Here is a 12,807-nt window from a genome sequence, read left to right as displayed (position 1 = left end):
GAGCTTGGGTTTTCTTTTTCTTTACATTGTTAACAAATGCCAAAACTCACCTTTAAAGCGTGGTCTTGTGTCTTGTAAATATCAGGTACACGTAAAGCGAGCTGACAGTTTTGATTATTTTTTCTCTGTGTTCAGTCTCCCAGGCATTGCTCTTTCCAAGGGGTTTAGTTAATGTTTTCATCTGGAAGTGTTGGATTTGCAGCTTGATTTACTTAATAAATGTACAGTAAACCGATGACCCGTTGCCCTCTGGAATAACGACGTGCATGATATGAGGCAGCAGAATGGAGGGCCCCCACAATATTTTACAAGCTGTCGATTCAAAATCTTGAGAACAAGTTTATGCGAAAAGAAAAAAAATGTTTTGCAGTATTATTGGAAAACAAATAAATAGAGGAAGAGATTATTCCTTTCTGACTTTTATACAAGCAATAGGCCTTGTTAAAAGGAAGTTTTAATGACACAGTTATTACATTCCACTACCACTGCATAATCCCTAACAAGAAAAATGAAGCACTTAATTTTGCAGTTCTACAGAACCGCCCCTTTCAAATTCAATTGTTAGACCTCAGCCTTCCTCTTTCCACGGGTTGGAGACTATTAAATCCACATTCATGAAATGTCACATTTATTGAACTACATAATTTTTTAATATCACTAGTGCAGGTTTTATAGTTGATTTTATTGTTTTTATGGCCATTTGGGGCTCTAAACCTCGGATTTTTTCAATGTTGTCCTTATAATTTTTTTCACACAGTCAGAACTAATAAAATAGAACAGTTGTGACTTTTTAATGCAAGGGGTCTCGGAGTTTCAATATTTTCACTCTGCTGGATACTAAAACCAATAAAAATACATGAGATTTTAATTATTTTCTGGATTAAATAAAACCTTTTCCTTTTCGCTTGGAACATACATTTTGTTTGTAGTTTCTGTCGTGAAGGAGATAATGCAACTTCGGACAAAATACATTATTACCAATATTGTTGCAATGAATACAGTTTTGACCGGATTTTACAGTCTAACGGGAATTTAAAGTAAGGTGCTGTAGATCAGGGCAACCAAGACAGTGCTTGAGTATTTCTATTATTTTTTCTCCAGGTTCCCTCTGGAACACTCTCCAATTTATCTGGAAAACCCTGAGCGGGGGGGGGTGAAGGGAGAGGAATAGAAGGAGAAGCTTTGGGAGAGAGAGAAAATACACGCCTTTCCCGATTAAAAAAAAAAAAAAAAAAAAAAAAAAAGGAATGCTTTCGCATTAATTTTCTTGGTATGCACTTGAAACACCACCAAGTTTTCCTGCTAATCTGGGGATTTCTGGAGGGCGGCGGGGCGGGATGCGTGCATCCCCGCACTGGCACAGTCTCAGCCCGAAGGGATCGGCTGGAGAACTCATTATTTTGAGTAATAACTTCGGGGCCCTGTCTTCCCCTTCGCTTTCCGTGAAATCACCCGCCTTCGAGGAGTTTTGAGTTCAAGGAAAAAATAATAATAAAAGTCAAGGCCCCCAGTTGCTGCAGGCGGCCCCGCTGCCGGGCGGAACCCGGGCTCCGCCGCTGCCGCCCGGGCGCGCTCCTGGCGGGCGGACCGAGGGAGCGGCTCTGGCCGGAGGAAGCCGGGGCCGATGTGCTGCTTCGTGTGTCCCCTCAGCTCGGGGGCTGGCGGGGAGGGGTGGACAGGCTCCCCGCGGGAAGCAGTGGGATCCCGGCTGCGCCAGGCAGTGAGTGATGCTGCCACGCTGGCCTGGCAGGACAACGCACCCGGGGCTGTGCCGTGAGCCTGGCCCAGCCTCGCGGAGCGGCGGCTTTGAGCCTGTTTCCCTCCCCTTCTAGCCCTTGTCCTGGAGGTCCCGGGCAGCTTTCCCCAAGGGCGGCTCTCCGCAGGTGCCCGGAGCAGCGATGCGGGCAGCCTTTCCCGGAGGAAGCGGCCCCGGGGGCTCGGCGGGGCTCCGGAGCCTCCCGCCGGCCGCCTCGTCCCGGTGCTGCGGGGGCTCGGCGGCCCGGCTGCGGGTGGTCGGGTCTCCGTCTGCCCCAGCCCCGGGGCGGGGGAGCAGCACCGCTTTAATTTAGCGTTTATGTGTCACCGTGTTCGAGAGCGGCTTTTACGGGCGGCGGTAACGCCGAACACCTGCACGGCGGCACCGCGGGCGCGCACGGCGGAGGGCGCTGAGCTCCACTGGCCTGGCCTGGCCTCAGGCCGGTGGGTTAAAATAAAAGAATAATAATAATTTTTTAAAAAATCAAAATCACAATCCCCCCCCCAAGTGTCAGAAAATCAGGAAATGAAAGTTTCCAAAACCAGTGACACACGCCAGGCAGTATTTCCACCGCACCCATGATTACCTGTGATAAACACTCTGATAAACAGAATATTCCTGATTCCTGGGGTGATTATGTCGGGCAATACATAAACTGGTCAGCAATTTGTAGGTCAGTGTGTCTGGAATCACAGAACACTTTCCTTTGCCTCATGAATTGTGGTCACTAACATGTACCTAGCTGGTTTCTGCTCTCCAAACTGGGACTTCCACCCACAATCGCACCCTCTGTGACACTACAGAGTTACACTGAAGATGGATCATTCCTAGCTGCAATAACTGCGTTTGGCTGTACAGAATTAGAGAGCAAATCATCAAAACTCCATCTTTTTAACAGCTGGAGCAGACTACCAGCAGTGTCATTCCCTAGTGCTACAGGGCACTTTCCAAGAGGATCCAGCCCACAGCCATTCCACCCCTTCCCATTATTGAAAATATTTCAGGACTCTTCCAAGAGAGGTGAGGCCACAGCCTTGAACACCTTCCAAGGAGGAAATAGGCGGGAGTTCACATCTCTGATTTTCCTAGCATCATGGAAGCCAGACTGCTCCAGACAGAGCACTGCACGTTGCAGGGTGATGTCAGCAGGTGCTGCCTTCTTCCAGATAACTCATCTGTTAGATATTCACTTCTTACAACTTCCTCCTCCTCACCATCGTGATTTGATTTAATAAATGAATTACAACTGTAATAAACATTAAGACAAGTCAGTCTTAAAGGCATTCATTAGATAGAACAAGACAAATCTTGGTCTAAAAAAGGGTAGACAACATATAAACTATTATTCTAGGCAGAGCTAGTAGGAGCTTATTGGTTTTTGTTCTACATCACTATGATTTTGCCAAATTTAAATCATCCAAGTGAAAAACATTCTGTTCTGAGGGAATCTCCACCATGCTGAGTACATTTAAGGTTTCAGCAAAATGGGTTCCACTGTTTCTGAGCACTGGATTAGAGGAAAGCAGACATTTTCCCCCTGGCATTTAGACATCCTTGCCTTGCCCTGAAAACTCACAGAGCCCCATCACAGGGAAGACTTCAAGAGATGAAAACAACTGGCAAAAAGTCGGCCAGGGGTTGTCTCTTCAGTTCCTCTTTGCTCTTTTACTTGGGATTGTGGTTTAGAGTTGGGCAAAATAAAGATCCCAAATCTCTGCAGGAAGACACAGACACCTCAGGAATGTTTAAGCAATTCATTAATTTTAAATGAATATTTGTGGGTATGAGAGATGTGCTCCCACCAGCAAGGGCACTTTTCACCTATGCTGTCACCAGCTCTGATGGAAAAAAAAAAAAAAAAAAAAAAAAAAAAAAAAAAAAAAAAAAAAAAAGCAAGCTACAGGAAAGCTTTAATGGTGCTTTTGAGTCTTGTCAAGGATTTCCAAGGCAGCACATGCCAGACCCTCAGGGGAACACATTGCTAAGGTGCTTCCATTTCCTGTAGCCTCCAATATCATTAATATCTCTTCTGGGATACCTTGACTTGCAACGTGGAATATGCAACATTTATGGCTCTGTGGTAAAAGGAAGGAACACATGGTCCCACATCATAAACGTAGTTTAATACTCCTTTCTCTCTGGACTGGGCTGTCTTAGTGATTATAGAGATACAGTATCTCTAAACCAGTTTAATTCAGCTGAAATGTGACATAATTCACCAGAGTTTTCTTCTGAATTGCAATGAGGCATCCTATTAAACTACATAGATTCTAATGTTTTTTGAAATGCACTTTTCTAACCCTTCCTTGGTCTGAAAACTTTCCTATCTGACCATTATGAGAATGGGGTGAACAATGCTATGAAAAACAAAGCAATATATTGTTCCTTATAGGCTCATATTTCCTGCCTATAAGTGCGACTGAAAGCTGCTTGTTTAATTATATTTATTTGGGGTGATGGCAACAGTAACATGTTAAAACTTCTCTATATTTTTATGTGTTGGCTACACACATAAAGATTACGCCCAAAACCATATATAATTCCCAGGGGCTAGATTGCCTCTCACATCTTGCACAATCATTTACGTAAGTGCAAACTGAATCTAAAATGCTGCTAACACAGACTGCTGGCTACTGTACACCCACTCTGTGTTGATATAAGTGGCTATAACAAGACACCAGACAATGGAGAATCTGCCTAAACTATAGTGATGACAAAAGCTTTTTTTTTTTTTTTTTTAACAGAGCAGTCAGAACACAAATATTATATGTTTCAAAGAGGACTTGTGCAGCAAGATTTTTCACGGTAACAGTTCCAATGAGTCCAAAGTACACACAGCTAAATTTGATGTCAGTAGGAATTAGGTATGAATAGGGAGTGTTACTTAGTTATTTTTGTTAATGTTTTCCAGAGCTTACACATTTACTCTACATTTTTTAGCAAACTTTATCATTTTGGCATCATAAAATCAATCCCTAGCTAGGTTTGTTCTATATGGAGCAGACACACACATGCAGTTTCTGTTAACACAGTATTAGAAATACAGAAGCTTACAATAACCATCTAGCTAACTATTAATGGTTGTTTAACAGTGGGTTTAGAAAGATGGATCTGAAATCTGTCCTCATCTGAAAAATTGACTGCTAGACTCTTGGTGCAGAAACTCTTCAAAAGGCTTAATTTTCACAGGTAGAAGCCAAAATACTTGGGTAGAATTGGCTCTAGAAGGCTGGAGGAATTCCTTAGAGACAAATTCAGAACTCATGCAGGGGATTTGGAGTCCATTGAAGCTGATGATTTTCATAGGCAAATAATTTATTTTTCATAAGAGACTTGGAGAATATGCCTTGATGGCTGCACATGGAAATATCTCATTAAGTACAATATTGGGAAGGGAAGGGAAGGGAAGGGAAGGGAAGGGAAGGGAAGGGAAGGGAAGGGAAGGGAAGGGAAGGGAAGGGAAGGGAAGGGAAGGGAAGGGAAGGGAAGGGAAGGGAAGGGAAGGGAAGGGAAGGGAAGGGAAGGGAAGGGAAGGGAAGGGAAGGGAAGGGAAGGGAAGGGAAGGGAAGGGAAGGGAAGGGAAGGGAAGGGAAGGGAAGGGAAGGGAAGGGAAGGGAAGGGAAGGGAAGGAAAATTTTTCCCTAAGGCAGATGTCTCCCCTTCTTGCTCCTGCCCCTGAGCTGAGGTGTCCCTGTAATGGAAACTGCTTAGCCCAGAATCAAGTGACAAAACACAGCAGCATCAGTCACAGGCAGTGCCCAACTGTGAGTCTCTGAGTCCAGAGACATCCTCATTTCAATTACACTCTTAGCTCATGCCAGACATGCTGGGAGAGTTGCACAACACAATTTCCATTTATTATATTACTTCTCATAAAAGCAAAAAAAAAATTAAATTGCACTTGACATGTAAATAAATATGCCAATATAAAACCTATATGTATCTAAAATCTGTATTCAAAAGATTACAGTACTTTCCAAATAACTTAAAGATTGGACTTGACTAACTTTTTGGAACAGTTGCTCTTTCTTAGTCCTTCCTTAATTTGTCCATCACATAAATTTACCTCATCTCAGTTGTGGGGTTGGAAGTTTTAAGTGCAGACATAGAAGTTTTAATGTTTAGTAGAATCTAAACCATAGCCCAGATGTTCTCTTGAAGTCAAACCATGACACAAAAGTCAAACCTGATACTGATCAGGTAGTAAATAGATGCTAATCAAAATTAGATAGATGCTAATCAAAATCTTGATTTCTAACCATACTCTGTTTATTTTAAAATGCTTACTTTAAAACCTTACAGCCAAGCTAATACGAAAAGATGTAAATAGGTGTTTGAATAGTATCCTCTGCAGACAGGTGACACACAGCTGCTGAGAACAGGCAGCTGGACTTCAACCCAGAGCTTAGTGCTACATCCTCAGAGAGGGACAGCTTAGTGCTACATCCTCAGAGAGGGACAGCTTAGTGCTACATCCTCAGAGAGGGACAGCTCAGTGCTACATCCTCAGAGAGGGACAGCTTGTGCCTGTGAAACTCAGCTGCTGCCTAGTAATTGAGAGGCAGATCTACAGTCCTCACTTCTGCACCTAACTCTGCTGGAGCAGACATGCGCAGGAAATGCCTGGAGAAGGATCCTGCACTACAGTGGGGATACCTTCCCCAGCACTGCCAGTGAATCCCCACCATTCCAAAGCATGTCTGCTTCCAAGGACTCCAAAGCAACCACAGACAGTGCAGGTTGTGGGGGTCATTGGTACAAGAGCAATGAGAAATGTTGTGCATGTGGGTCACATGCCAATCCACATAGCTCTTCACATGTCAAGGTACAGCCAAAAATGGGCTTTAAAAAATCTGTTCAGATTCATAGAACTTTTGGAGAGGAGATGCAGAAAGCATTCTGGTCACCAGGACAGACTTCAGAGATCCCGTATATAGACAGAGACACCCATAATTACAGCATCATAATTGACCAAAATTATTCCTTGTATAATACTACCAACATGTACTAGAAATAAACTGGACAAATATCTTCATTTAGAAGAACAGATGCTACACTGTTCCCTGTGCAGCTGTGTGCTTTGGTTTTGTGTAATTTTTGGGAAATCTATACATTTTTCAGTAATTTTCTTAAGACGGTAAAGCAAATAAAAACTTTAGGATTAATTAACATAATATAACCAATTAAAACTGAAGGTAGAGTTAGCTCACATCTGTTCTTTGAAGAACATCCACCAGTCTGGGAGGAACACTTTTCTAACTTGTGTCATTGTATTACCTTTTAAGAGATTTGCTCTTGGAGGAAAGAGATCTTCAGTCTCAGACATACTGACCATAAATAAAGGCAGGTTTAATTGGACTGTGATTAGAGAATCAAGACAGAGTCCTCTACTTTTAAAGGTAAATAAGCAATTTAATATTAAAATGTGTCTAAACTAAGCCCTTTGTATAATTTAATTTCTGTGGCTTGCCAAGTTGTTTTTCTATTAGTTTTGTCTCTTTCTCACAACATTACATTTCCCCTCAGGACTGAATATTGGTAGACATGACATTGCTCTTATGTAGCCTTCATAGCACCCGTCTGACACCTGTAAAATATTAAACTGTAAGAATGTGTGTTAAAGTCAGTTAGCCAGGATAAGTGTGTTCTACAGATAAATGGGTTTGTTTGGGAGAGAGCACCACAGCCTCTGTCTGTATCACTGAAGGGTAAATTCCTAAAGAGTCAGGATGCTGTAGATAACCATTAAATCACAGAAAGTAGCAGAAGGAAGTCATGTCACCCACAGTGCACACTCCTCAAACCCTGCTGCAGTTGAAACTGTTGCAATGCAATGCACTTTCAATTTTGCGTGTTGTATTTTCTACAGTTTTCTTCATTTTTAGTTCACATTCAGGCTTGGAATACTCAGGTCTCACTGTCTAGGGGTTCCATGACAGTGAATAGTTTCTTAGAGACTATTGATTAAACACAAACAGGATCAATCTTTCCATGTCTGCCTATACCCTATCTTAGAGCCAGGGATGTACTTTCTCCAGAGAACACCTGAACCAAAGTTCTGCCAGCATTGCCAGAGGCAATAATGCAAAGGGGACATGAACTGTGCTTCTGTTGCTTTTGGGACATGCAAGCAACACTTGAGCCCCTCTTCACAGTGTGGGCAATGGCACTGCTGAGTTTGTGGCCACAGTTCTCTCTGCTGGGCGAGAGCATCACAACCTGTGTGCTCCAGGCAAACCCTGCATGCTGAGACCTGGAACACCCAGGTCAAACCCACACATGGGGCAAGGCCAGGGATGATAAAACCTTGTTATTACATTTTCTTTCTGTTATGCCTGTCATTACTCATGCAACTCTCTTGTCCCACACTAACCTAGTTCCTCTCATTCCTGCAGGATCACACTTAAAACATTACTTGACAGTTATTATGTCATCTTACTCCCTAAGCGCTGGTTAGCAACTGTGCTGTCAGCTCTTGTACTTTTTCTCATCAGGCAGTTCTTCCAAGCACACAGCTACAGTTCACTCTTCTCTGAACTTCCTCCAGCCTGGCTTCCCGGTACCGAGGTGCAGAGAGCTGCACTCACCTTTTCCAGATGCTATCGCTGTCAGTTCCAAGAAGAGACACTCACTTGCTCTTTCCCTGTGGTGTGTCTCCATGAGAGCCCCAAATCATATTGACATTTTTAACTGTCACATCACCTAGAAAATTCAAATGCAAATTCAGAGGTCCTCCATGCTCAGCACAGCAGTCGCCGTATCTTTTCTGCCCTAAGAGAAAAGGAAGACCTTGGACCTCATCTTTGTAACAAACACTACTATTTCTGTAGAAACCTCAGATTGTTTTCTAACTTTTCACACTAATCACGTGAATTGGCTTATTTATGACAGGGAGAGGAACGATAGGAAGTATTAACTAACCCTGTACTGGTGGTCAGAGTAAAGCAAAAACAAAGCTGGTTTCCAGTTCTCTGTGCTGAGACTGATTTTCCATTGTCGTTCCACATTATCTTCCCATTTAAGTCTGCTCATGCAATTCTGTTGTGCATCCTGTAATTCTCTTTTCGTAGGTTTAAAACAAACAAAGGGAAGTACTTTTTCACACAGCACATAATTAAATTATGAAACTTGTTGCCATGGGAAGCCCTGGATGCCAAAAGTCTAAATGGGTTCAGAAAAAGAGAAATTAATAGAGGATAGGTACATTGATGAGTATTAAACACAGTAGCTTGCTCACAGTGTTTGGCTCAGGAAGCCCTTTCAGAGCTGTTTGATGAAAGCAGGAAAGGATTTTTCTGCTGGTGCCTGTTTCTCCCACAGCTCCCCTCAGCAGCCTCTTCTGGTCACCAGCAGGAAGAAGACATTAGAGTTAATGGTCCTAGTATAGCAGCTCTAGTGCTCCTCTCCTAATGAGACACACAGATGTCAACAGAAGCCTGTAAGTTTAAAAAATACAATTTTAAAGCCAAAAATTGTCTTCTCTTTGGATGTTTTGTATCAGATCTGATAGAGCTGACTTTAATACGTGCTGTTTACAGCAAAGTGTATGACTGAAATGCAAGTTTTAAGGTTTCAGAATGGCTAGATTTTTCTTTGGCCCAGCCACAAGTTTAATTTTGCAGATATTACAGGTTGGATCAACTTCACTTGGGACTGATGTCAAGAGGCAATCTGTTATCTGTGCTGTGAAAGTTGTATCTGCTCCTGGAGCACTCACCCCTCACTGAACAAATGCTCCCACTGGCCATTGTGGTGCCATCTCTTCTTGTTGACTTTCCTGTGTAATTGCTGGTTTATCAGTCCCTCCTCAGACTTCTCAATTTGTCCCGACTGACAAGCAAAATGAACAGAGTTGTATGTGCACAGGAAAGAGAGAAAGGTAGGCTGGTGAGGATGGAGAGGAGAGCAGGCTGGTGAGGAAGAAGAGGAGGGCAGGCTGGTGAGACAGCGAGTGAGCCCTGGCCCTTTGGCTGCTGCTCTTGTCTTGGCAAAGAGCCTCACCCCACAGGCTGCACCTGTTGCACCAGTCTGTGAGGGAGGGAAAAACTGGCCCATCATTTTGATAGCATCATGAGTTGCTTTAATTTCTTGTTCTGTGTTTGGCTGCAAAACATGTTGTCTGATTTCATGTGTACTGCTTTGTCATGGAGGTGTCTTTCCTTCATCATTTAGAATGACAATATCTCATTTTGGTCACAGCCTTGTTTCCAAATGCCTTATGCATTAGCTCAAACTGTGTGTACTACCTTAGTTACTGCAGAAAAAAATCACTTAAGAATGGTAATGAATAGACTAAAGTGATTTATTTCTATTGTTGAGAAAACTTTGTGTTTATCTACACTATGTTGTCAAAATGCACATGATTAAAAGCCAGAAAACAGTCTGTTGGCTGAGGGCCTGCCTCACTTGGAAAGTAATGACAATGCAAGAGAATCAAATTCAGAGGCTTAATTTTCTCTGTCACCAGAAGCTTCAAAGTACAGACCATTGCTTTTGATTTTGAGGAATATTTCAGATCCTTTGATTGCAGGAAGGAGGTTAGGCTGCATAATCTGACTGAACTAGCCACCTGCTACTGTAGCTCTATCTTATAGCATTTCAGCATCTCAATGATATTGACTCAAATTTCCTAAACTTTGCTATAGTTCATCACCTTGTATGACTCCTGGAAGCATGAACTTATAGACTGTATGGAAAGAAAGCTTACATTCAAGCAAAGTCTTAGGAGCAGCACTGATTCTTTTTTTTTGTCTGAGTGGTACTAGGATGGAGAGTGTGAACTCCCTGGAGGGATGCAGCAGTGACTACAGAGCACTGTGCTGCCAAATGAGAGGGAGAGGACTGTGGTTCAGCAACTCTGGACTGGAAACTGGGGGCCTGGACACCTACTTTTGTCATATTATGCTGCTGTTGGAGTTCATGTCACCACATCCATGCCTGTTTGTGCATATTCACCTACTCCCCAACTTTTAGAATAAATTCTTCTACAGGCATGATCTCCATTCAGTGTATTTTGATAGGAAGCTCTTGGAATTTCCATAATTTAAGCATTAATTAAAACACAAAAGCAGCCATCTAAATGTTCAAGTTAAAGTCTTGAAAAAAACTATTAAAGTATTTATTAACCCTGCTTTGCTAACAAGTTAAGATGCCTCCATGGAAAATTATGATCAAGCTTTATTTCTGTTAATCTGTTATTAAAATACCACAATCCTCTGTTTTTCCAGTGCCAATTATTCTGGTATCTGCAGACTGGGTGCACTGCTCATGCTGCAGAATATTGCCTAGAAATAATAGGTTAAAATAAACAGCCAACCCAAGCCCAAAGGCTAAGAGCTAGTCCTGGACAACAGGCAAGATAATCAGGGAATAACTAACATGGTTAATCAGCAAATCATTCAAATGAATTGATTTCACTCTGGCTGGCGTCCCTGTTTCTTCCTGAAAGCTCCAGTGAAATCTAAATAAGTGGCAGTTATCTTACTGTCTCTTCCTGTTATCTGACTCTAATGACAGCAGAGGAGAGAGGGGAAATCATGTCTTTGAACAGGATCATGGCCTTTCATTTAAAGTAAATACTGCATCAAAATGGAAACTGCCTGAAGAGTAAGTCTGCCTTGGCTTTGTCCTGAGCAGATTAAGTAATGTATTAAAACCAGACAATATCAGTTTCTTGCAATGGCTTCAGCACTTTCACTGCAAATATGCACACAGAGAATCAGAAAGTGCTATTTATAATGACCTGAAGGTGGCTAAAATGACAGCGTGAGGTAGCTGTGAAGAGTTAAAATTCAGCCAAGGCATCTGTATTTTATGTTTCAATAAATGCCTTTAACATTAAAAAAGTCACAATAGGAAAACTTAAGGGGAGTGATGTTTATCCCAGAACCAGCAATACACTTGTAGCATCCAAGTTAAAATCACTGCCTCCTTAGGTTCCCATGCAGTTGATGAGGAGAAACACACAGGGCACCCAGCACTGAATCATCCCATGAGGGCCCTTGTCTGTCTTTCCTCGTGCTGGAGAGATCAGGTATTGAAGGTTCTGACTTGGGTATCTCCATACAGGTACCTAAATGAACATAGAAAGGCTGAATTCAGGCCATACATCGCTTTGAGAGAGCTGGGGACCAAGAGGTGGCTTGACCACAAGAGGATGATGTCCAACAAAGCTTCACCTGGACTGCTGAGCTCCATCAAAATCAACCACAGCTGCTGAAGAGGTGGTGAGGATTGAACTCCATCCTCTGTCACACCAAACTCCACATGGGTTTAAGACTGGGCTCCTCAGCACACCAAACACAAGTGGAAATTCTTGCAGCTCCATGGATACAAGACCAAACTGTGGTGGCATGGGAAGAGAACATGGGCTGTGCTTTGAGAGCAGCTTTTGTTGGCAGGTCAGGGAGGCAGATCTCAAAGCACGGCAGCACGAATTGCCAGCACTCCTGTGCTCTCACCCTTCTCACTTTCACCAGGAGTTGGTACTGTTCACACAGCAGGAATGCCACAGGGAGGAGGAATTTCTCCATAATACTTGGACCATGCAAGATTTGTACTTTCCTTTACAAAGAGAAGCAAAGGCCCAAATTAACTTCCTTAATAATGGTCTTTTTAATTCTTAAAACCCCCTATGTGTCAAATTTTATTGTAGATCCAAATGTTTTTCAAAAGAGTAATTTCATGACAAATATGAGAAATGACAGGAAGCCATAATGTTTGTACTTAAAACTTTAATTTGTTTTATTTTACTTCTGTAACTTTAAAAATGTTTTGACCCTGTTTTATTGGAAAGAAAATAAACTAAAAGTGAGGCTTCAACCCAAACAATTTTTCACTCCCGTAGGTATAAACTCTGGAAAACAAAATGAAGGCTAAAAATGTTCAGGGACTATTAAATGTAATGGAAAAAAAAACCCACCTATCGCTCAACTGAATTTTTGCTGCTAAGGCAGTTTTATGTTTGCTATTGTCAGGTACTAACATTTATGATAGTAACCTTTATAAAGTAAATTTAATTATCTTTATCTTTTTACAAATAATAAATTTAG

Source organism: Catharus ustulatus, chromosome 8 (genome assembly GCF_009819885.2).
Source record: "Catharus ustulatus isolate bCatUst1 chromosome 8, bCatUst1.pri.v2, whole genome shotgun sequence".
NCBI classification, from domain to species: domain Eukaryota; kingdom Metazoa; phylum Chordata; class Aves; order Passeriformes; family Turdidae; genus Catharus; species Catharus ustulatus.
Note: the sequence above shows the minus strand (reverse complement) of the source record.